Source organism: Pseudonaja textilis, chromosome 3 (assembly GCF_049901715.1).
Source record: "Pseudonaja textilis isolate UNSWEBS1 chromosome 3, rPseTex1.2, whole genome shotgun sequence".
NCBI classification, from domain to species: Eukaryota; Metazoa; Chordata; class Lepidosauria; order Squamata; family Elapidae; genus Pseudonaja; species Pseudonaja textilis.
The window spans coordinates 195664852-195688423 of NC_141992.1; the positions used below are offsets into that span (position 1 = coordinate 195664852).

The 23572-nt window shown below is 43.4% G+C and overlaps 1 long non-coding RNA gene across 1 annotated transcript in view; it reads right to left on the reverse strand.

Moving 5' to 3' along the window:
• LOC148126482 (uncharacterized) overlaps positions 1–23187 on the reverse strand; it is a 456824-nt gene extending 433637 nt beyond the window's left edge. The window contains exon 1 of the long non-coding RNA XR_015743328.1: positions 23156–23187. This is a non-coding gene — a long non-coding RNA (uncharacterized LOC148126482). The remainder of the gene's footprint in view (positions 1–23155) is intronic.
• Positions 23188–23572: the final 385 nt, after the last annotated feature.

The following is a 23572-nucleotide window of genomic DNA, read 5'->3' on the forward strand; positions in this document are numbered from 1 at the left end:
ATTTTGGTCACCACATTATAAAAAAAGATATTGAGACTTGGGAAAAAAGTCCAGAAAAGAACAACTAAGATGATTAAAGGACCCAGAGACTAAAACATATAAAGAATGGTTGCAGGGATTTGGGGTTGGCTAGTGTAGAGGAGGGGTGTCAAACTCGATTTCATTGAGGGCTGCATCAGGGTTGTGTTTGACCTTGGGGACTGGGATGGGTGTGGGCAGGGTGTCAATCATATTAGGGCCACCAGTGGTGGCCCCAAGTGCTCTGCCAGTGAAAATGGGCTCCTGAGCTCCATTTTTGGCTACGATGGCCTCCTGCAGTCCTTTGCCAGTGAAAATGGCTCCCAAACTCTGTTTTTGGCTGGTACAGCCTCCTGGGAGGGCCACACATGGGCTGGTCCACTGTTTCCAGGGTAGCCCTGTGGGCCAGATCTAAGTACCCTGTGGGTCGGATCTAGCCCCCGGACCTTGACACCCCTCACCTAGAGAAAAGAAGGACAATGGCAGGGGTGGGATGCAAATTTTTAAACTACTGGTTATGTGGGTGTGGCCAGGTGGCCACGTGACTGTGTGGGCATGGGTTTTTTTTTTTGCCTACTGGGCCTCAGGGAAGCCTCCTGTGATGACCCAGGGTGTGGCACAAAAGCAACAAAGTCGCAAAAGTAGGTAAAGTCCCTTTAATTCCTCCCACTTGGCCCCCAATGTCCAGTTATCATTGACCGGAGAAAAAACTCTCCCAAGGACAGTTGTTTAAAGGGAAGAAATTCAGTCCGAACCCAGAGTACATATAAATTATAAATAAAAAGCCAACACAAACCACGCTGCAGCAATTAATGAGACAGGGCAGGATAAGGAATTGCAGACTTCAAAAGATAACAAAACACACGCAGTTGGGAGGACTCCGGAACCCAGATAAGACTTGACAAACCAAAATAATTCATGCTTTGCTTCCAGCAAGGTGCTGTGCGCAAATGCCCTTTTTAAATCCTGTTTTTCCATCTGCAGCTAATGAAGGGAATCGGGGCCCTTTTCTCCCCTGTAACCTACATAATTCACGTTACTCCCTTTTCTCTTCCTCCCTGTGTGCCCTAGGATGAAGAGGGGGTGGCCTGGGGTTTTTCTCTGAAGGCCCAGCCAGTCTGTGCCCTTCCCCAGTTTCTTCCACAGCCACCAGAGCCACACTCCAACTCCCTGTCAGCTGCTCGACCTCCCCCTCAGAATCAGATTCCAACAGGGGCATGACACCTCCTGGGAGCACCCCCTACACCCCGTTTTCTGCCTCCTGGGACTCAAGGAAGCTTCTTTCTCAGGCAAAGCAATACAACAGCGACGGAGGGAGGAATCAGCTGTGCCATGTCATTTAGATTAGCTGGAAAGCAAGACATCCAACGTTTTCCTGCTTTCTAGCTAATCTAAATTGTGTAGCACAGCTGATATTTGGAAAACAGCTGATCATTGGGGGAGAAAAGGAAGTACCTTGATCTTCGGAGTGAACTGGTTCACTCTCAGCTGATCTTCAGAGCTACCGGTGCAGTTGAACTGGTCTGAACTGGTAGAATCCCACCCCTGGACTGGGCAGAACATGATAGCAATATTCCAGTATTTGAGGGGCTGTCACAAAGAAGAGGGGGTCAACTTATTTTCCAAAGCATCAAAAAGACAGAATTGTTTTTTTTAAATTTTTTTTATTAATTTTCAATAAACAAACATACACAAACAAAACACAAAACATGAAAACATAAAACTTCTAAAAAATTTTTCCAAAGACAGAATCGTTCTTAATCCTTCCAAACACAAGAATTTGCATCTCCAACAAGCATATGAAGAACTAAATAATTATGATATAAATGGAAAAATCCCATTTGCTCTGGAAGTTTTCCTGGGTTAAAAAAAAAAATCACAAAGATAATTTCAGAAGCCTGCTTGGTATGGCTTTAATGGGAAAGCAATCAACATAAGGACTGCAATCAAAAATAATTCAAATAAACATGTTGATATAATTAACTGCCAACTACAATAGGAAGGAATTTAAAACTGTGTAATTTTTCAACATTGTTTTTCATCTGTTCCTTTTATATCCATTTCATTTCTTCTTCTTTTCCTTAACCTGATTACGTGCATTTGTCTTTGGTATAGTGATAAATAGTGTTAATATTAATATCGTGTTCACAGTTACATAGAGATTTCTAGTTTCTTTTAAATGACACAATGAACTTAGTTCTGTACAATCAATCCATGAAGGAAATAATGAACTTCAACGTTTATGACAATTGCAAACACCCAGTAGAGTTATGGATATTTTATTCTTGCCTACTGCATCTCTTTTAATCTTGGTTTCTGCAATTTTGCCTCTATTTATTTTGTTCCTTCAGATTTAATAGTATAAATATAATCAACGCAATTATTCTAATGAATGCAATTAATTGCATTGGAATACGTGCAATTTATTGCATTCTAATACATATACTTTATTTAATTCTAATGCATGCAATTTATTGAATCTGGATACATGCAATTTATTGCATTTTAATAAACACGTATTTTTTTTAAAAAAACAATTCTTAGCCCCAAAACCTTATTCATTTTCCTAACCGATGGATAACATCAGATCAGAAGTGGTATTCAGCAGGTTCTGACCAGTTCTGGAGAACCGGTAGTGGAAATTTTGAGTAGTTTGGAGTATTGGCAAATACCACCTCTGACTGGAGATTTTACAGTATCCTTCCCCTGCCACGCCTACCAACCCACGCCCCCAGAACTGGCAGTAAAAAAACCTGAATCCCACCACTGCACCAGATTCCACATTTTTTATAGCTTGCAAACCCCAAACCTTTTTTTCTGGTTTCTATCTTTATATCTGTAATGCCATTTCCCCCGCCTGCATCCATCACCCCATTGCTTCTGTCACAACAAATGAGTGGGTGTTATTTCCCTGGTTATGCCAAGTTATATCCTTTCTCTCACAGTTGGCTCCCAAGCTGACCTTCATTTCCAGATGCTTTGATTCTTTTGTCCAGCTCTGTCCCTTAAGTTATATTTCCAGGCCACTCTATGAAGGAGCAGTAATGGATAATAAGTGGATTTTGACCCCACTGGAGATCAAAATGGGAAACTCCTAACCCTGATAAGAAAGTTCCCAGGTCTGTCTTAAGGAACTGGAAAGATAAATACAGGCTCAGGGGAGACTTTTCAAATTGATTCTGTCCTCCAATTGCTGGGCAATCTTTTTCAGTGGGGACCTGAGACTATCTGCCAATGTTACGGCAATTAGAAGAACCGTCAGGGAGAAAAAGCTGGACGCTGCTGCAGAACCTCTTTGAAAAGCAGAGACCTTCAAGGCCAAAAGGCAGATATATAACAACCTTATCAGGCACACAATCAGAATAGAGCTGGAAGGGGTCTTGGAGGTCTTCTAGTCTAACCCCCTGCTCAAGCAGGAGATCCTATCTCCGTGATGGCAAACCTATGGCACAAGTGCGAGAAGTGCCATGCAGAGCCATCATGCCCGGCACGCCAGGCATCTTCTGGGTTCTGGCATGCACAGGCGTGCCAGCTAGCTAGTCTTCGCACATTCAGGAGCACCAGAAATCAGAAGAGCAGCTCCCTGGTGCACATGAGCATGCCAGGAAGCTGAGTTTCCGGTTTCTAGCGCACGCATGCACGTCGGCTAGCTGGTTTTTGCACGTGCATGCATGCCAGAAACTAGAAGCTCAGCTTTCAATTTCTGGGCTCCCATTTCGGCACTCGATGCTGAAAAGGTTCACCGACACTGCCCTGTACCATTTCAGATAGGGAGCTGTCCAGTCTCTTCTTAAAACCCTCCAGTGATGAAGCGCCCACAACGTCTGGTAGCAAGCTGTTCCACTGCTTAACTGTTCTTACTGTTAGGAAGTTCCTCCTTAATTCCAGGTTGCTTCTCTCCTTGATTAGTTTCCGTCTGTTGCTTCTTGTCTTGCCTTCTGGTGCTTTGGAAAATAAGCGGTATGAACTTAGCAACCACACCACTCCTAGAAGAGTGAAATATTTTAGGAAATATTAAAAAAGCAGAATATTATATTTCCCCATAAAAGGAAAAAAAAAAAGAAATCTTAAGGGAGACAGAAACTCAGAGCTTCAACTCGCTGCCTTCAGCAGATATTTTGATGCCCGTTAAGAAGAAATGGGCCAGTCTACCTACAAAACAAATCCAGGGTGATGGGATTAAGACATGACCCTCCAGGACATTGTAGGGTTATCTAGCAGCAGGGCTCACTGCATTACAAAATCACCTGGGGACATTGCATCAGCCCAAGGTTCAACCAAACTTGACTCAGGCAAACATGACTTCACATGGGAGTCTGACTACAGCCAATAGAATGCATGCTCTTGCCACAGGAACAGGAAGCTCAAGGGCAAATCCCAAGAGAGGGTATAAATAACCCTCACTCTCCTCTCCACGTGCTCAGCTGCCCAGGACCTCAAACCCATGTGTTCCTGTCCATCAATAAACCATCTTTTCAATCAGCCTCCATGTTTCCGATGTCTTTCTCCCCACTTGGAACTGAACCCAGATGGATATTTCTCCCAACAAAACGGATCCCCACTTCTCTTTGTGGCAGCTCCTCAAATACTGGATTCCTGCTATCGCGTACCCCCAGTCCTTCTTTTCTCTAAACTAATCAAACCGAACTCTGTACCAGTTCTTCAAGTGCATCATCTTGCTGAACTACGGTTGGTTTAAAAAGTTGAAACTGGGGAGGGAATTTCTCAAAGAAAGCCTGCCCCCTATTCTCTCTTATCTCCATCGCCTCAACCCCTTTTTCATTTGAAAGCCATGCCGGTTTAATTAATTGCAATCAAAACCTTCAAAGATGAAAGTCAGTTCTAATTGCTGTATTATGATATCAGGCTTAATGACTCGGCCATTCCTCCGAATGGATTTTATTGAAATTTGAAGATGAGGGGGTTCGTTCAGCAAGTACACGGCTCAGGTTTCCACCTTAAAGTAAGGTAAAGGTTCCCCTCGCACCTACGTGCTAGTTGTATCCGGCTCTAGGGGTGGAGGTGCTCATCTCTGTTACAAAGCTGAAGAGCCAGCACTGTCTGAAGATGTCTCCGTGGTCATGTGACCGCACGATTAAATGCCAAAGGCACACGGAACGCTGTTCCCTTCCCACCAAAGGAGTCCCTATTATAAAAGCACAACTACAATGATGTGGGAAAATACCGAACAAAGCTGAACGCTATACATGTAAGTACCCATGAAAACTTAAGATAGATAGATAGATAGATAGATAGATAGATAGATTATAGATGGCATTCAGCTTTGTTGAGCATTCATTGTAGTTGTGCTTTAAAGTTACAACGGCAGAATCTCATCTGCCATCATCAGGCTTCTGTATTGTGTTCGCAGACGAACTATATATAGAACACAATAGAGAAGCCTGATGATGGCAGATGATTCTGAACTTGCTACAACTTAAAAGCACAACTACTGATGTGGAAATACCCAAACAAAGCTGAACGCCATACATGTGGAAAACTTAAGATAGATAGCTAGATAGCTAGATAGCTAGATAGCTAGATAGCTAGATAGCTAGATAGCTAGATAGCTAGATAGCTAGATAGCTAGCTAGCTAGCTAGATAGATAGATAGATAGATAGATAGATAGATAGATAGATAGATAGATAGATAGATAGATGGCATTCAGCTTTGTTCATTCATTGTAGTTGTGCTTTTAGTTGTAGCAATGTTTCGGAATCTCATCTGCCATCATCAGGCTTCTGTATTGTGTTCGTAACTATATATAGAACACAATAGAGAATCTGATGATGGCAGATGAGATCTAATGCTCAGCTTAAAAGCACAACTACAATGATGTGGGAAAATACCCAAACAAAGCTGAGCCATACATGTAAGTACCAAAACTTAAGATAGATAGCTAGATAGCTAGATAGCTTAGCTAGCTAGCTAGCTAGCTAGCTAGATAGATAGATAGATAGATAGATAGATAGATAGATAGATAGATAGATAGATAGATAGATAGATAGATGGCATTCAGCTTTGTTCGGCATTCACTGTAGTTGTGCTTTTAAAGTTGTAGCAACGTTGGCAGAATCTCATCTGCCATCATCAGGCTTCTGTATAGTGTTCATATATATGTGTGTGTGTGTGTGTGTGTGTGTGAGAGAGAGAGAAATGCCACTCATGCATCGTCACAAAATCTCCAGAACTGTAAAGCCTACAAACTTGAAATTTGGCACTTATGTTCCTCTTGGCTTCTAGGTGCTCGCTAAGAAAGGATTTGTCAAAACGACCACTAGAGCATTAGTATTTCCTATATTATTATTATTATTATTAACATGCTCTGATGCTAAGGAGTTCTACTCCCCCTCCCCACCCAGTTTCCACATCTTCCCTTGCAACAGCAAATGTAGAAGTTCACTACCTATTTTCTGAAGTTCTCCCATACCTGCCATCCTTCCCTCAAGGACATACTGTAGGTGTTAATTGCTTGCTTCTGTCCTTAAAACTTTCTGCTAGAAATTGTGACCCCCGGAGACCCATAAGAAGAGGTGTAAAAAGAGGCAGCCCATTTGCCAGAATGCGGTGTTCACAGCTGCATGGCGGTTTTCCTGCAGTAGATAAATGTCATTTATTCCTCAGTGGCAGGACAGCCGTTCCTATCTGGAGCGTGTCGCTGGATGCTATTACTGCAGAATCACGAGCAGGCTGGGTCTTAGATAGGGTGGATGCACACTGTTTTTATCCCATTAACATTTTATTAAAGCTTACTTTCAAATTAAAGTATAAATGAAACAAGGGTTAGAAAATATAAACAGGAAAAAGGAGGAGGAACGAAGAAAGAGAGAGAGAGAGAGAGGGAGGGAGGGAGGGGAGAGAAAGAGAGAGAGAGAAAGAGGTGGAAGCCAGAAGTAAGGGAGGGAGAGAGGAGGAAGGAGGAAAGGAAAGGAGGAAGGGGAGGAAAGGAGGGAGGAAGTAGAGAAGAACAAAGAGGGAGGAAAAGAAGAGAGGGGGAGAGGAGAGGGAAGGAAGGAAGGAAGGAAGGAAAGAAAGAAAGAAAGAAAGAAAGAAAGAAAGAAAGAAAGAAAGAAAGAAAGAAAGAAAGAGGAGGAAGCCAGAAGGAAGGGAGAGAGATTGAGGAAGGGAGGAGGGAGGGAGGAAGGAAGGAAGGTAGAAGGAAGGAAGGAAGGAAGGAATGAAGGAAGGAAGGAAGGAAGGAAAAAAGGTAGTGCCTTCCACCTTTTTTCAGTATAGAAGAATGCAAAAAAATAAAAATAATAATACAGCTTCACCTTTTTGTTTTACACTTCTAAATATTTCAAGCCATTTCTATAACAACAGGAAGGGATTGGGCCAAAGTCACCCAGTGGATTTTCATGCTAAGGCAGGACTAGAACTCATACTCTCTTGGTGATTGGCCCAAAGTCACCCAGCCAGCTTTCACGTCTAAGGCGGGATTCAAACTCACTGTTTTCTGGTGATTGGACCAAAGTCACCCACCCAGTTTTCATGTCTAAAGTGGGACTAGAACTCCCGGTCTCCTGGTGATTGGCCCAAAGTCACCCAACCAGATTTCACATCTAGGGTGAGACTCGAACTCTCTGTCTCCGCATTTCTAGTCTGGTGTCTTAACAACTAGATCAAAATGGCTGCCATTAAAACTATTGTTCATGTAATATTGCTAATAATGGCGGGAAGGTGGTTTGCTCCTGTCTGTTTCAAGGTTAGTTTTCCGCCTTCCCACTTTAGTTGACAGTCCTTGGTGTCTGTTTTTGTTCTCCTATCCAAAAACCAACCACATCCGATGCTGCTTAGCTTCTTGAAACCCAGTGAGGCTGGAGAACCCCTGTCAGGCAACAATGCAGCCCTGAAACAAGAGTTAAATAAAATTGGCTGCAACTAATGGCGCGACTGAATGATGGAGTGTCCTGTCTGTTTTGCTACCCAGAGTGAGGATCCTGAGGGATAGTCGGTTTTCGCCTCGTTCAGACTCTCGCTCTTTCTTGTAAATGAAAGAGCTGTAAGGTTTTGCAAATATAATAGGTGACAATCTCTCTTTTATCTCACTGTGGTTGATTGAGGAAATTGTAAATTATACAACTGAGGATTAATTATCCTCATTTCAAGTTCAGGAACCAAAACTTTTTGAGTTTGTTGAGGTAAACTCAAAAAGAACAACAGTAAAAAAAAAATGCCTGCCGGATGATACCAAACACTTGAAAGATTTTGGAAGAAGTTTTAACAGTTATACCCTCCTTCCCTTCCCTTCCCTTCCCTTCCCTCCCCTTTTCTTCCCTTCCCTTCTCCCTCCCTCCCTCCTTCCTTCCCTTCCTCCCTTCCCATATACTTCCTCCCTCCCTCCCCTATCCTCCTCCTCTCCTATCCTCCTTCCTTCCCCTATCCTCCTCCCTCCCTCCCTCCCTTCCCCTATCTTCCTTCCTTCCTCCCTCCTTCCCTCCCTTCCCCTATCCTCCTCCCTCCCTCCCTCCTCCCTTCCCCTATCCTCCTTCCTTCCTCTCTCCCTCCTTCCCTCCCTTCCCCTATCCTCCTTCCTTCCTCCCTTCCCCTATCCTCCTCCCTCCCTCCCTTCCCCATCCTCCTCCCTCCCCTCCTCCTCCTTCCCTATTGTCAACTCATAAAATTATTTCTCTGGTCTTTTTAGAGTTGCCAACAGGAAGGGAGGAGAGGGAGCAGTGCAGCAGCTTGCAAATCCGAAACTGCATTCCGTAAATGTTTTGAAAGATAGTAACTAGGTGACTGAAGTTTCTGCCGTGCAAAATTCTAACTGGAGAGCACGATTGATGACTCTGGGCTATGGATGTGTCCCATTGGAGAATATGAATTACGATACACCCAGGGGGTGGAGGGAAAACCAGGGTCAAAGGTGACAATTAATGATGTGTCTCGGAGTCGGATACACCCAGGCAATGCCGGACATGTTAACTCCCAATAAATCCCTTTGGAAGTTTTGGAAGTTTGGCTCGAGACTCATGATTTACATGGCATTAAATGCCAGAATCCTGACACCTATCTTCCTTCCTTCCTCTCTCCCTTCTTACTTATTAGTGTGCTACTGACTCAACAACTGCAGTGATTCACTTAATATTGGCCACAAAGCAGGGCAAAACTCAGGTAACAATGATCGCGCTTAGTAACAGAAATTTTGGCCTCAATTGTGGTTATAAGTCAAAGAGTATTGTATATCACAGGGAGCTTTTCTTAGGGTCAAAGTGACTATGAAAGAGATTTCACATGAAAAAAAAATGAGTATAATGACACCCTCCTGTTTCTAAATGGAATCCCTTTGTTTTTCCGGTTTTCTGGCAGTGCTTTACCAAAGAACTGCAGTTTGTTTGTGCTAACAGAAGAGACAATCATCCAATTCCATTTTTTTATATCTTGGTTTATCAGCCGTGCCACATCTGTACATATGTAAGCCCTCCGTGGTGCCATTTATGGATCCATGACGGAAAGCTTCAGGCGATCATGAAACAGCTGGAAAGGAGGAAAACCAATTAATCTGTTGACAGATTTCCTGTTTAAATATTAACAGGATTCTTGAAAGCAAATATTGGCAATTGTTTCAGGTTTATTTGGGGACTTGCAAGGCATCCAAAGCAGAAATGTGATTCGAGCTCCACCAATATGTCGTTAATTAGATTAAATTAAACACACATACATTCTCAAAGCCAAATTAGAACGACAGATTAGATCTGATGAATTGGGACAAAAGTCCATCTTAAGCTACCATGTTGTTTCTCCCAGGGGCCAGTCAGGGTATAGGACAGGGGGTGTCAAACTTGATTTATAGAGAGCTGCATTAGGGTTGTGTTTGACCTTGGGGGGCCAGGGTGGGCGTGGCCAGCTCGAGGTCACTTGTGTCAGGGTTGCCTATGGTCATAAAATGGGCTCCCAAGCTCCATTTTAGGCTGCAATGACCTCCCGCAGCCCTCTGCCAGCAAAAATGGAGCCCAGGAACTGTGTTTTCACTGGCTGAAGCACCACAGATCGGTCTTTCACTGTTTCCAGGGCAGAAACAGCTCAGATCCAGCTCATGGGCTTTGAGTTTGACACCCCTGGTCCAGGACAATTTAACATGGCCAGCTTGGCACAGCCAACTTGCAGCAGAACAATTGGTTGTGGGACGAGAGTTACACAAATGTTGAAGAAATGATAGAAAAGGATCATTAAGGAAAGACAAAATATAATGTATATGAAAAAAATTAAAATATTTTTAAAATTATTTTAAATACTTAAATTGAATTGTGGGATTGTCCTGCAGTGAGTTGTCCCACAGTAAGTTAGTTATGACGAGATACCCTGCAGTGAGCTGGGCATAGCGAGTTGGCCACGCCAGGTTGGTCATGGCGATTTGGCTTTGTGAGTTAGCTGCCATGAGTTGGCCACATCAAGTTGTCCCACTGGACTTGTGGACTTCAACTCCCAGAATTCCTCAGGAGTCTCCAAACTTGGCGACTTTAAGACTGTGGACTTCAATTCCCAGAATTCCTCAGGGGTTTCCAAAGCTGGCGACTTTAAGACTTGTGGACTTCAACTTCCAGAATTCCTCAGCCAGCAAAATGGTCTCAGTGTCCCAGGTTGTGCGTTCACCATTTTGCAACCTTCTGACAAGCAAAGTCAATGGGAATCCAGATTCACTTAACAACCATGTCACTAACTTAACAACTGCAGAGATTCACTGAACAACCATGGACAGAAAGGTCGAAAAATGGGGGAAATCTCACTTAACAAAGATCTGGTTTAGCGACGGACATTTTGAGTTCAACAGTGACCATAAGTTGAGAGTTACCTGTACTTAAATCTAGCTGAAATACACCTTAGTGGAACCTCTCATGTGTTGCCTACAGAAAGACCAGATTTAAGCTCTCAAATCTCCAGAAATGAACTAAAAATTAGATTAGGTTAACAAAGTTGGAAGGGATCTTGTAGATCATCTAGTCCAACCCCACTGCCCAAGCAGGAGACCCTACACCATTTCTGACAGATGGGAGCCCAGTCTCTTCTTGAAAGCCTCCAGTGATGAAGCTCCCATAACTTCCGAAGGCAACTTCTTTTCCATGGGTTGATTGTTCTCACTGTCAGAAAATTTCTCCTTATTTCCAGAATCTGATCAAATCCTCTGGAATCCGATTGACAATCGCCGTACAAAGAAATGAAGCTCGAGAGACTGAATTTTCCATTTCAAGAGAAGGATGCTTCCCACACTCCCGAATTACTTACCTCGTCGTATCTAAACATTCCTTGAGGGGGAAAAAATGTTTTAGCTTTAATATCACCTCAGGAAGGCATCTCTTTTAATAAATCAGGTAGAAAAACCTCACGGCAAGCTTTAAATCAACAGCTTTGGGACTGCTGGCGAGAGACCACAGGCTCTTTTAATAACAGGAAAAATTGTGGCGATTTCCCCCCCCCATCTCTCTAGGCCTTCAGCCAATTTGCCTGAAGAAATATCCCCGTACCGTATTGATTCAGAGGCTGCCGGTTGTTTTGTGCTACGGGATTAATATTAACGCAGCGAAGTTGCAGTTAATAACAGGGGACCTCTGCATTCCTTCCGTCTTACCACACAGGTGGACTGACTAGGCACAGTGGCAATCTGATTTATTCTTATGCCGAGATCATCATTGTTCGTAAGTACAATTAAGCCATTGTGTTGAACGAGGAGTTAGGGCTTCCCTCCGTCCCTCGACGGACGAGATGAAATTACAGGTGGAAGCAGAGAGAAGATGAAACAAGATGAACTATTACAGATATTTTTTTCTTCCCAAGACCCTTGTTCGCTACAGCAATTCCTAGGACTTAATGACATTTTGCTGATCGGTTCCCTGATTAAACTGGGGGGCTTTGGAGAGAATACAATGACTCGTGTTGGGATTTTACCTTCAATAGGTTGTTATAATAGTCTAGTGGTTAAGGCCGCAGGCTAGAAAGCAGTCCAAGTTCAAGTTCTGCCTTAGTCATGAATGCCAGTGGGATGATTTTGGGCCAATCACCAGGAGACAGTGAGTTCTAGTCTTGCCTTAGCCATGAATGCCAGCTGGGTGACTTTGGGCCAATTACCAGGAGACAGTGAGTTGTAGTCCCACCTTAGCCATGAATGCCAGCGGGGTGACTTTGGGCCAATTACCAGGAGACAGTGAGTTGTAGTCCCACCTTAGCCATGAATGCCAGCTGGGTGACTTCGGGCCAATTATCAGGAGCTGGTGAGTTGCAGTCCCACCTTAGTCATCAATGACAGCTGCGTGATTTGGGGCCAATCACCGGAGATGGAGATTACCAGAGACAGTGAGTTGTAGTCCCACATTAGTCATGAATGCCAGCTGGATGACTTTGGGCCAATCTCCAGGAGAGAGTGAGTTCTAGTCCCGCCTTAGCTATGAATGCCAACTGGATGACCTTGGACCAATCACCAGGAGACGGGGAGTTCTAGTCCTGCCTTAGCCATGAATGCCAGCTGCCATTCTATCTTCCGAACCAGAGGCTAAGTGTCCAAAATTTGATCATGTGACCATGGGGAATGCTACAATGGTCATGTGAAAAATAATCATCATTCATTTTTTCAGTGCCCGTTGTAGCTTTCAATGTCACCAAACCAATGGTTGTAAATTGAGGACTACATTCTATGTTCCCTCAGGCCAGAGCATTACAGAGCAACTGGAAAACAGCAAAAACAGAAGTACAGGTAGTCCTTGACTTACAACCATTCATTTAGTGACCGTTCAAAGTTACAACGGCACTGAAAAAAAGTGACTTCTGACCTTTTTTCACACATACGACTGTCGCAATAGCCCTGTGGTCACGTGATCAAAATTTAGACACTTGGCAACTGGCATGTACTTATGACTGTTGCGGCATCCTAGGGGTCATGTTACCTTCTGACAAGGACAGTCAATGGGGAAGGCAGATTCACTTAACAACCCTGTGACAAACATAACACCTGCAGGGGTTCACTTAACCACCGTGGCAAGGAAGTTCTCAAAATGGGGCAAAACTCACTTAGCAAAGGTCTCACTTAGCAACCTAAATTTTGGGCTCGGTCGTGGTCGTAGGTCGAGAACTACTGCCTGTAGTGGGAAACCCTCCGCTACTGAAAAGAGGCGTACTGACAGCTTCCCAAACACGACAAAGCCTCCGACGTGAACTCAAAAGATTCCCTTATTAGGAATGCTGGCAACCCCAGCCAAAAGTTTTCTCTCTCCCCGCAGGCTAACAAGTCCGTCTGGCAGGGGAGATGAATAGTTGTCGGCCACACCTATTCATCTCCGCCCCCTCCCCTTTTATCCCCAGAGCCAGGGTGGGGTTTCACTAGCATCAATGGCTCTTTTGTCTCAAGGGCCGGCCCATAGATTTCCACTGCTCTCCTCTCCTCTGCCTTCTGCACATCTGCACATTAGGCACTGTACCCAGCTTTTCCTCCTCTTCCTCATCAGCCTGCTCCAAACCTGGGGATGTCTCTCCATCTGAGGGCTGATGGACAGCCCAGGCTCCATCTCTCTCTCTCTCTCTCTCTCTCTCATTCTCTCATTCTCTCTCTCCCTCACAGCTCCATTCCCCTTCAAGAATTCTCAGGTTACCCTGATGCTGACCCTGACTCCCATGCCGCCTCCGCCTCCTCCTCCTCCTCCTCCTCCTCCTCCTCCTCCTCCTCCTCCTCCTCCTCCTCCTCCTCCTCCTCCTCCTCCTCCTCCTCCTCCTCTGATTTGGCTGCTGGAGGGGCCGGAGGCCAACAGGCCACAAGAAGAGGGCAGGTCAACTCATAAAATATTTCTCTGGTCTTTTGAGAGTTGCCAGCAGAAAGGGAGGAAGGGAGGAGGTAGTGAATTCCTTAAATGCTTTCATATTAAATTTCTGGGCGGCCGAAGTTTCTGCCGCGCAAAATTCTAACTGGTGAGCATGATTGATGACTCTTGGCTATGGTTGTGTCCCATTGGAGAATATGAATTATGATACACCCAGGGGGTGGGGGTGGGGGGAAGACCAGGGTCAAGAGTGACAATGAATGATGTGTCTCAGAGTCGGCTACACCCAGGCAGTTCTGGCAGGTTAACTCCCAATAAATCCTTTTGAAGTTTTGGAAGTTTGGCTTGAGACTCATGATTTAAATGGGGGTAACTGCTGGAATCCTGACAGATGACTCTTGGCTATGGTTGTGTCCCATTGGAGAATATGAATTATGATACACCCAGGAGGTGGGTGGGGGGGAAGACCAGGGTTAAGGGTGAATGAATGGTGTGTCTCAGAGTCACACCCAAGTAGTAATGGCATGTTCACTCCTAATAAATCTTTTTTAAGCTCTGAATGATCTGGCTAGAGGCTCATGATATCAATGGGGCTGAACATCAGAACCCTAATAGGGCGATTCTAAAGTGCTACTCCAGCCTCTGAGCAAGGGGATTTTAAAAAATGAATTGATTGTATTCAGGAAGAAAAGAACTCAGATTCAACCATTATTGGACAAAAAGATTGTGGACCAATGACAATTCCTATGAAAAATGAAAGACTTTACAGATGCTGAACGGAAAACGCTGGAGTGTGAATCAAAGAAACACCCAACATCTCAACAGCTGCAAATGCACGATAGAAATTCCCCAAATCTGTCTGTGGAAATAGAAAAGGAACGTCGAGATTTGCAAGAAAACAGTCTTTTAAAGCCAGGAAATGCAGGAATTTGTTGGGAGGCACAACCAGAGTTAAGCTCGAGGCAAAAAACAATTGAATGGGGAGGAAAAACAATCACAAAAAATATTATCCAAATTGCGAATGAACACTGGTCTGGATTTTAACGTTTTGAGATACTTCAGGATGGAAACAAAGCAGCAGAAATAATCAAGGAGAGAAGCCACCTAGATATAAGAAGAAATTCCCTGACAATTAGAACAATTGACCAGTGGAACAACTTGCCTCCAGAGGTTACGAATGCTCCAACACTGGAAGATTTTAAAAACAGATTGGACAACCATTTGTGGTATAGGGCCTAAGCAGTGAGTTGTATAAGAAGACATCCAAAGTCCCTTCCAACTCTCCTCTCCTCTCCTCTCCTCTCCTCTCTTCTCTTCTCTCCTCTCTCCTCCTCTGTCTCTTCTCTTCTCTTCTCTTCTCTTCTCTTCTCTTCCTCTATCATCTATCTCCTATCCATCCTCTTCCTCCCTCCTCTCCCTCTCCTCTCCTCTCATCTCTTTCCATTCTATTCTATTCTATTCTATTCTATTCTATTCTATTCTATTCTATTCTATTCTATTCTATTCTATTCTATTCTATTCTATTCTATTCTACCCAACCCTATTCTATCCTTCCCTTCCCTTCCCTTCATCTCTCTCTCTCTCTCTTCTCTCTTCTCTCTCTCTCTCTCTCCTCTCTCTCTCTTCCCCTCTCCTCTCCTCTCCTCTCCTCTCTTCCCTTCCATTCCATTCCATTCCATTCCATTCCATTCCATTCCATTCTCCCTTCCCTTCATCTATCCTATCCTATCCTATCCTATCCTATCCTATCCTATCCTATCCTATATATCTATCCTATCCCATTCCCTTCCCTTCCCCCCTCCCTTCTTCTCTTCTCTTCTCTTCTCTTCTCTTCTCTTCTCTTCTCTTCTCTTCCCTTCCCTTCCTTCCTTCTCTTCTCTTCTCTTCCCTTCTCTTCCTTCCCTTCCCTTCCTTCCCTACCCTCCCTTCTTCTCTTCTCTTCTCTTCTCTTCTCTTCTCTTCTCTCTTCTCTTCTCTTCTCTTCTCTTCTCTTCTCTTCTCTTCCTTCCCTTCCCTTCTTCTCTTCCCTTCTTCTCTTCTCTTCTCTTCTCTTCTAATATTGGAACACTACTATCACGTCTCACCTTGTCCTTTTCATTATACTAGACATACCCAATTCCTGTAACCGTTCTTTGTATATTTTAGCTTCCAGCCCCCTAATCATCTTTCTCGCTCTTCTCTCCACTCTTTCCAGAGTCTCAACCGATGTAGAGTAGATGTCTATGGAGATTCTCAGCTCACCAGGTCATGCTTGTCCCAAAGGTGCTTTTTTTCAGGAGGCAACTGGACTTTCTGTTTTTTTTCTTTGAAGATGTTTCACTTCTCATCCAAGAAGCTTCTTCAACTCTGGCTGGTTGCTGGGGAATGGAAGTGTTGGAAGTTATAACCCATCCGTCTCCTAGAAAAATGAAATATTTTAGGATATACGAAAAAGGCAGAATATTTTCCTAAAAGAGAAGTAGAAATTCAGAGAGGCAGAAACTCAGCCCCCCACACACACACCTTTGTCCATGGGCCATTAAAGCCTGGGCCAGTCTCTTTTACATAACAAAGATCTACCTCCTTCAGGCAGACCCATAATAGGAATCGCCCAAAGCCCTTTTCATTACATCATCATCCAGCAAGGCTCAACCAAGCCTGGGACTCAGGACAATTTACAGAGTTGCCCCTGCATGGCCCCATGGGAGTCTGACAACCAATCAGAATACAAGCTCAAATTCAAATCCCAACAGAGGACATAAAACCAAGGGACTCTCAGCATCTCGGCCCTTCCTTCTTTGGAGCTCCAAGGCATGTGGTTCTGTCCACCATTAAACCATCTTTCCAAGCAGTCACCATGTTTCCAGTGTCTTTCTTCCCCACTTGGAACTGAACCCAGAAGGATATTTCTCCCAACAGAAGGATTTAGACTCCTTGCAGATAGCTGGTCATTTGCGTTCTTTCAAGGGAGTCATTACTATGAAATTCATATGGGCAGGCAAGAAATCAAGAATTAAGAAAATTTATTTACAAGATAATAAAAGCAGAGGCGGCTTTGGTCTCCCTGCCTCGGAAGCCTATTATAAACCAGCAATGTTAATGTGGATAAAGGATTGGATTAATTTGGATAACAAAAGAATTCTAACATTAGAAGGATAGGACTTACAAATAGGGTGGCATGCCTTTTTGTGGAACCCGAGTAGTAAAGGTCACTCATACTTCCAGAGACATACTCTACGCAAATCTTTGATAAAAACCTGGTCTGACATTAGGACAAATCATTATATTAAAGTTCCATTATAGTTGTCAACAATGGAGGCAATGTTCCACCCTAATACAATGGATATCATTAAAAAGCTCAAATCTTACCAAATTTTAGACAAAGAAGGAAAGCTCAAATCGACCCAAGAGTTAGAAAAATCAGAAAATAATGATTGATCATTGGTCCTATTTGCAAATAGCAATAAGATAGGAGAAAGATTTAAAAGAATTTGGAATAGAATCAAAGAGTCCTAAATTTGATAAGATACTTTGGCGCCCAGACAAAAATATGATACCTAAATTATATAATTATCTATTGGAATATGAATTAGCAGAGGAAATTGTGAAAGGACCAATGATAGTGTGGACAAGAAATTTTGACCATAATATAGACTTAGAAGACTGGGAAGAAATCTGGCAGAGAAATCTTACAATAACTAAATCTGTGTCTTATAAAGAGAACTTATATAAAATGATATATAGATGACATCTAGCACCCTCCAGATTAGCAAAAATATATCCAACATCCAATCCAACTTGTTGGAAATGCAAAGGGAACCATGGTACCTACTTCCATCTCTGGTGGACATGCCCAGTGGTCAAAACTTTTTGGATTAGAATCGAAACTTGGTTAGAAGAAATTGTCCAGGGTGGATTGGAGTGGGAACCTAGATTGTATCTTCTGGGTATCATTAAGGAAGGTTATCCCTCCAAAGTAAAATATTTGATTATCCATATCCTAACAGCGGCACGTATCTCACTGGCTCAATTTTGGAAATCGCCTAATATACCACCAATACAATTTATTATTCAAAAAAATTGTGAATGTGCAGAAATGGAAAAACTCACAATAAAATTAAAAGAAAAAGAGGAGGCTCGACCTGGAATAAGTGGTATGATTGGCTAGAACGTAAAAAAAAAAAAACGAAAAGGGGGAATCAAGTGGGGAAAATAAATTTATGAAGCAGATTAAGATACATACAATAACAAACAGGAATCGTTGGTAGTCTTAGACTCTCTCGTACTTTAAACAATCAATAGAAGGAATTCATTGGTAAAAATAAATAAGTATAATCCAACAACAAATATTAACAACAGAACATTATATTTGATAGAGCATAAATAACAGAGAACCCATAGGAAGTAAGAAATAACTGCCACATAATATAATTTAGGAAATATTAACTCACTGTCAAATGTATTAAAGGAAAGTTCAATTAGTTTTAGCACAGAGATTACGGTAACGTTTGTCTGTGTGAATCTTTGTTTTTGAGTCTGTATATTTGTATATTTTAATTTTTTGTATTCAATAAAGTTGATTAAAAATAAGAGAGAGTCATTGAGGCAACTTGGATGTTTATCTGTGTCGTCAGGGTCACCTATGGAGAGAGTAGTGTAGATCAAAGTCAAGTAGAGTAGTGTATTTATGATGGTTATGCGTTCTTCAACTCTGCAGGTCTTTGAAAAGCGATAAAACAGCTACCTCTTATGGATGGTTTAACTGGTTTTCCTGGACCAGATCACCCTTGTGATCTCTTTCAGCCCTATAATTCTCTAATTCTCCGATGAATGAATGAGCCGTTTTATCTACTCCTTGCCACCTACAAGCGAATGCACTTTTGATGGGAGAGAATTGGCCGTGTCCAATTAGCTGGTTGTTTTCAAGGGCTAAATTGAGACTTAACTAAATCATAGGGTGATTATTATCCGTAACCAGCCAGCAAGTTTTCATAAACGGGCTAATGCATCATGCAAAGATCTCCCTGTCTTCTTCAATCAAATAAATCTTCTCCCCTCACTTTTATTAAGTCACAGAAAGCTATAGCTTCTACTCAGCACACTCCAATTGCGTGGATGTGGTTTCGCTTTTTTTTTTTTCATCTTTAGCCAGTGCATTAAAAAAATAAATAGACTCAAGGTTATTTGTACAAAGTCCTTATCTTAAAGGACGATCAGCCCATAACTGGACATTGGGTGATAATGGGTTTTTTTTTTGTTTTAAAGAAAGGAAAGTGAGAGAAAAACTAAGCTAGAGGCAGCGATGGAGAGAAAGCAAAGGGTCACCCATCCCATCATCTACATAAATTTTACTTCGGGTGATGAGGAAAGGGAGATTAAATTTTATGAGCAGGCTTGAAATGCTGAAGGAGATTCTATTCAAATAGAGGCTGAAAGGAATTCTGAATAATAATAATAATAATAATAATAATAATAATAATAATAATAGTAGTAGTAGTAGTAGTAGTAGTAGTAGTAGGTTTTCAAGAGATGCCAAGTCATTTCCATGATTTGTTTGAGGTCAACAGACTTCGCTGAACCTGCATTAGAAGGTATCAGAGTCCACCTTTTAAGCCAGTGAAATACCTACTTTATTATTTATTTATTTGAGTTTTATCCCATCTTTATTACTTTATAAGGGGATGAATATATAGAATACTCCTTCTTTGTCCTATTTCCCACATAACAGCAATCCAAGAGGTTGGTTCAGGAGAGAAAGAGGGAGGGAGGGAGAGAGGGAGTGGGAGAGATAGATAGATAGATAGATAGATAGATAGATAGATAGATAGATAGATAGATAGATAGATAGATAGATAGATAGACAGACAGATAGACAGAGAGAGAGAGATAGATGGATAGATAGATAGATAGATAGATAGATAGATAGATAGATAGATAGATAGATAGATAGAGAGAGAGAGAGAGAGAGAGAGACTGGCCCCAAATCTAGCCTGCTTTCATGCCTAAAGTGGGACTAGAACTGTGATGACCCAGGGTGGGATACAAAAGCAACACAGTCACAGAAACAGGTGAAGTCTCTTTAATTCCTTCAACTTGGCTTTAAAGCTCCAATTATCATTTACTGGAGACAAAAATCTCCCTCACAAACAAAAGGAAGAACTCCCATTCAAATTCAAAATACATATAAATCATAAATAGAAAAAACAACACAAACCACACTGAAGCAATTACAGGGACAAGGCAGGATAAGGGCTTGAAGACATCCACAGATATCAAAATACACACACTGGGAAGGATGCCAAACTCAGATAAGAATGGTCAGACCAGAAATATTTTCACACTTTGCCTCCAGCACTGGCCCATGTGTAGTTTGTCCTTTTAAACAGTCCTCATAGCTGCAGCCCATGAAGGGGATCAAGGCCCTTTCCTCCCCCATAGACCACACCATTCATGTTTCTCCCATATCCTCTTCTCCCTGCTTGCACTAGGATGAAGAGGGGATGGGCCTGGATTTTCCTCTGAATGCCCAGCCGGCCTGTGCCCTTCCCCAGTTTCTTCCACAACCTCCGGAGCCACACTCACACTCCCTGTCGGCTGTTCCTCCTCTCCCTCGGAGTCAGACTCCAACAGGGGCATGACAAAAACTCACAGTTCTCATGGTGATTCGCCCAAAGGGACCCAGCTGGCTTTCATTTTATTTATTTTATTATTTATTTATTTATTTGTCAAGCAAATATTAGATAACAGGTTTAAGTATAAACATGATTATGATTATGCCACTTTCATGCCTAAGGTGGGACTAGAACTCACAGTCTCTTGGTGAGTGGCCCAGCTGGCTTTCATGCTTAAGGCCAGGGGTGGGATTCCACCGATATAACAACCAGTCCGGTGATTGTGTGCTTTGAAGAAGAGCTGTTGGAAGAAATATCCATCTGGTTCAGTTCCAAGTGGGGAGACAGACACTGGAAACATGGAGACTGATTGGAAAGATGGTTTATTGATGGACAGGACTACATGGTTTTGAGATCCTGGGCAGCTGACCACATGGAATGGAGAGTGAGGGTTATTTATACCCTCTCTTGGGACTTGCCCTTGAGCTTCCTGTTCCTGTGGCAAGAGCATGCATTCTATTGGCTGCAGCCAGACTCCCATGTGAAGTCATGTTTGTCTGAATCAAGTTTGGTTGAACCTTGGGCTGATGTAATGTCCCTCAGGTGATTTCCCAATGCAGTGAGCCCTGCTGCTAGATGGGCAGAGGGCTAATCATATTATGTCCTGAGAGGACAGGTCTCAATCCCATCATCCTGGAGCTGGAGGCCTTTTGTCTGGCCCAGTACTTCTCAATGGGCACCGAAATATCTGCTGGGGGCCAGGAGCTGGAGTTCTGAGTTTCTGTCTCCCTTGGGATTTTTATTTCTCTTTTGGGGGGGAATATTTGATCCTGCCCTTGTTAATAGGTCCTAAAATAGTTCATTCTTCTAGGAGAGGGGTGGGCGCTAACTTTTTACAGAACCTTTCTTTCCAATCAGCCTCCATATTATCTCTACTACCTTCCTCCCGGATTGGACACTGGACCGGGATATTTCTTCCAACAACCTGGATGACTGAGAATCTCTAGAGCAGGGAAGTCAAATTCAATTTCATTGAGGGCCGTATTAGAGTTGTGTTTCAACTCGCGGGGGTGGGGGGAAGGCGTGGCCAGGGTGGTAGTGACCAGCTCAATGCCGCTAATTGAAGCTCTATTTTCTGCCATGTCAGCTCTCTCGGGCTCCGTTTTCAGCCATGACGGCCCTCCCAGGCTCTATTTTCGGCCCTGACAGCCTCCTGCATCCCTCTGTCAGCAAAAAGGGAGCTCGGGGAGGCTGCGTAGCCCACCTAGGCTCCATGTTTGACCACAATAGCTTCCAACAGCTCTCTGCAGAGAAAAGGGATCTTGGGAGGGCCACTTGCCAGTCCTTCCCTGTTTCCGTGGTGGGCGTGAGGGCCAGATCTAAACACCCCTTGGGCTGGATCTGGCCCCCTGGGCCTTGAGTTTGACACCCCTGCTCTATAGACACTCCACGGGACGTAACCTGCTTCCATGATCAATAACGCATCTCACCTTTCCTCTTGAGTTTCTTCAGCTTCCTTTGGACGTCTCCCATGCCTCGTTTCTCTTTGGTTTTGGGGTGCTGAGACATGGTGGTGTGTATTTGTGTGGGTGTCTATCAGTGGTGGGATTCATTTTTTTTTAACTACTGGGTCTGTGGGCGTGGCTTGGTGGGTGTGGCTTAATGAGCACGGCAGGAGAAGGTTACTGCAAAATCCCATTCCCTCTCCACTGTACTAACCTGCTTTCCAGCTCCGTTCTCCTGTGCAGAGTAACCAAAGAAGACCCAGCCGATCAGCTGGGACTCAATGGGAGGCAGAGAATAGATGGCGGCAGGGCCAGTCAGAGGTGGTATTTGCTGGTTCTCTGAACTACTCAAAACTTTCCGCTACGGGTTCTCCAGAACTGGTCAGAAGCTGCTGAATCCCACCTCTGGTGTATATGTGATGTAAAAACGTCCCTGTGCTCTATCTATCCTTCCCTAATCCTCTCCTTGTACGTGTTTCTTGTTAGATCGGGTACGAAAGAGACGCGAGACCAGTGTACTTCAAGCTCTTTATTTCATGTATAGATCTGTACAAGATCTTGGAGCCGCGGCAGCCCTCCATATAGGGATTGCTCGCGGCTCGCCGGCCAATGACAGGTCCTTGAATCTCCCGCGATCGGCTCGGCCAATGGCGGTTGATTCCCATCGAACCAATCATTGCCGTTTAGTTGACCAATCATAATGCTATACGTGAGGACCAATCGGAAGTCAGCATTTGGAGTATGTTAATACATAACATTTCTCCGGTCCAGGCTGCTTTCCTTTTCTTCTGCATGCATGTTTGCCTTTGATAAGGACAGCACACTTCTGATAAAGCTGTTCCCCTGGCAACACTAGAGGGCTTTAAAAAAAAAAATATTACCGAGCTTTTTAATTAAAAAGAAAGAGTCTGTCATACACTTTAATCCTTTCAACACATTTTGATTATCTCCAGCTGGGACTAAGACCAAAAATGCTTTGGTAGAGGCTACCCCTTCCCCACTCCAAATAAGGTGATTCTAGGGAGGTTCAAAGGATCAACGTTTATGGTAGTGTGTGTGTTTGTGATTCAGGGTTGTCTTCTGGAGATTGTCCTGCAGTTTTCTTGGCAAGTTTTTTGAAAAACGGTTTGCCATTGACTCATTCCATGGGCTAAGAGGGAGAGACTGGCCCAAGATCTCCCAGAAGTCTTTCTACCAAAGCTGGGACTAGAATCCTTGCTGCCTAATTTCTAGCTTGATGTCTTAACCACTAGACCAACCAGGCTTTACTTATAATCCTATAGACCAGGGGTGTCCAACCTTGGCAACTTTAAGACTTGTGGACTTCAACTCCCAGAATTCCTCAGCCAGCAAAGATGACTGAGGAATTCTGGGAGTTGAAGTCCACAAGTCTTAAAGTTGCCAAAGTTGGACACCCCTGGTATAGACCATGGGCCTCCAATGTTGGGGCCTTTGAGAGTTGTGGACTTCAACTTCCAGAATTTCTCAGCTGGGAGTTGGTCCACAACTCTTAAAGGTGCCAACTTTGGAAAACCCTGATATAGACCAGTCTTTCTCAACCTTGGCAATTTTCAAACTGTGGTCCAACTCGCAGAATTCCCCAGCCAGCTAATATTTGCTGGGGAATCCTGGGAGTTGAAGTCCACACACCTTATATTTGCCTAGGTTAAGAAACATTTGGCTAGTATAAATTGTCAACTTTGTTGAATATTTAAA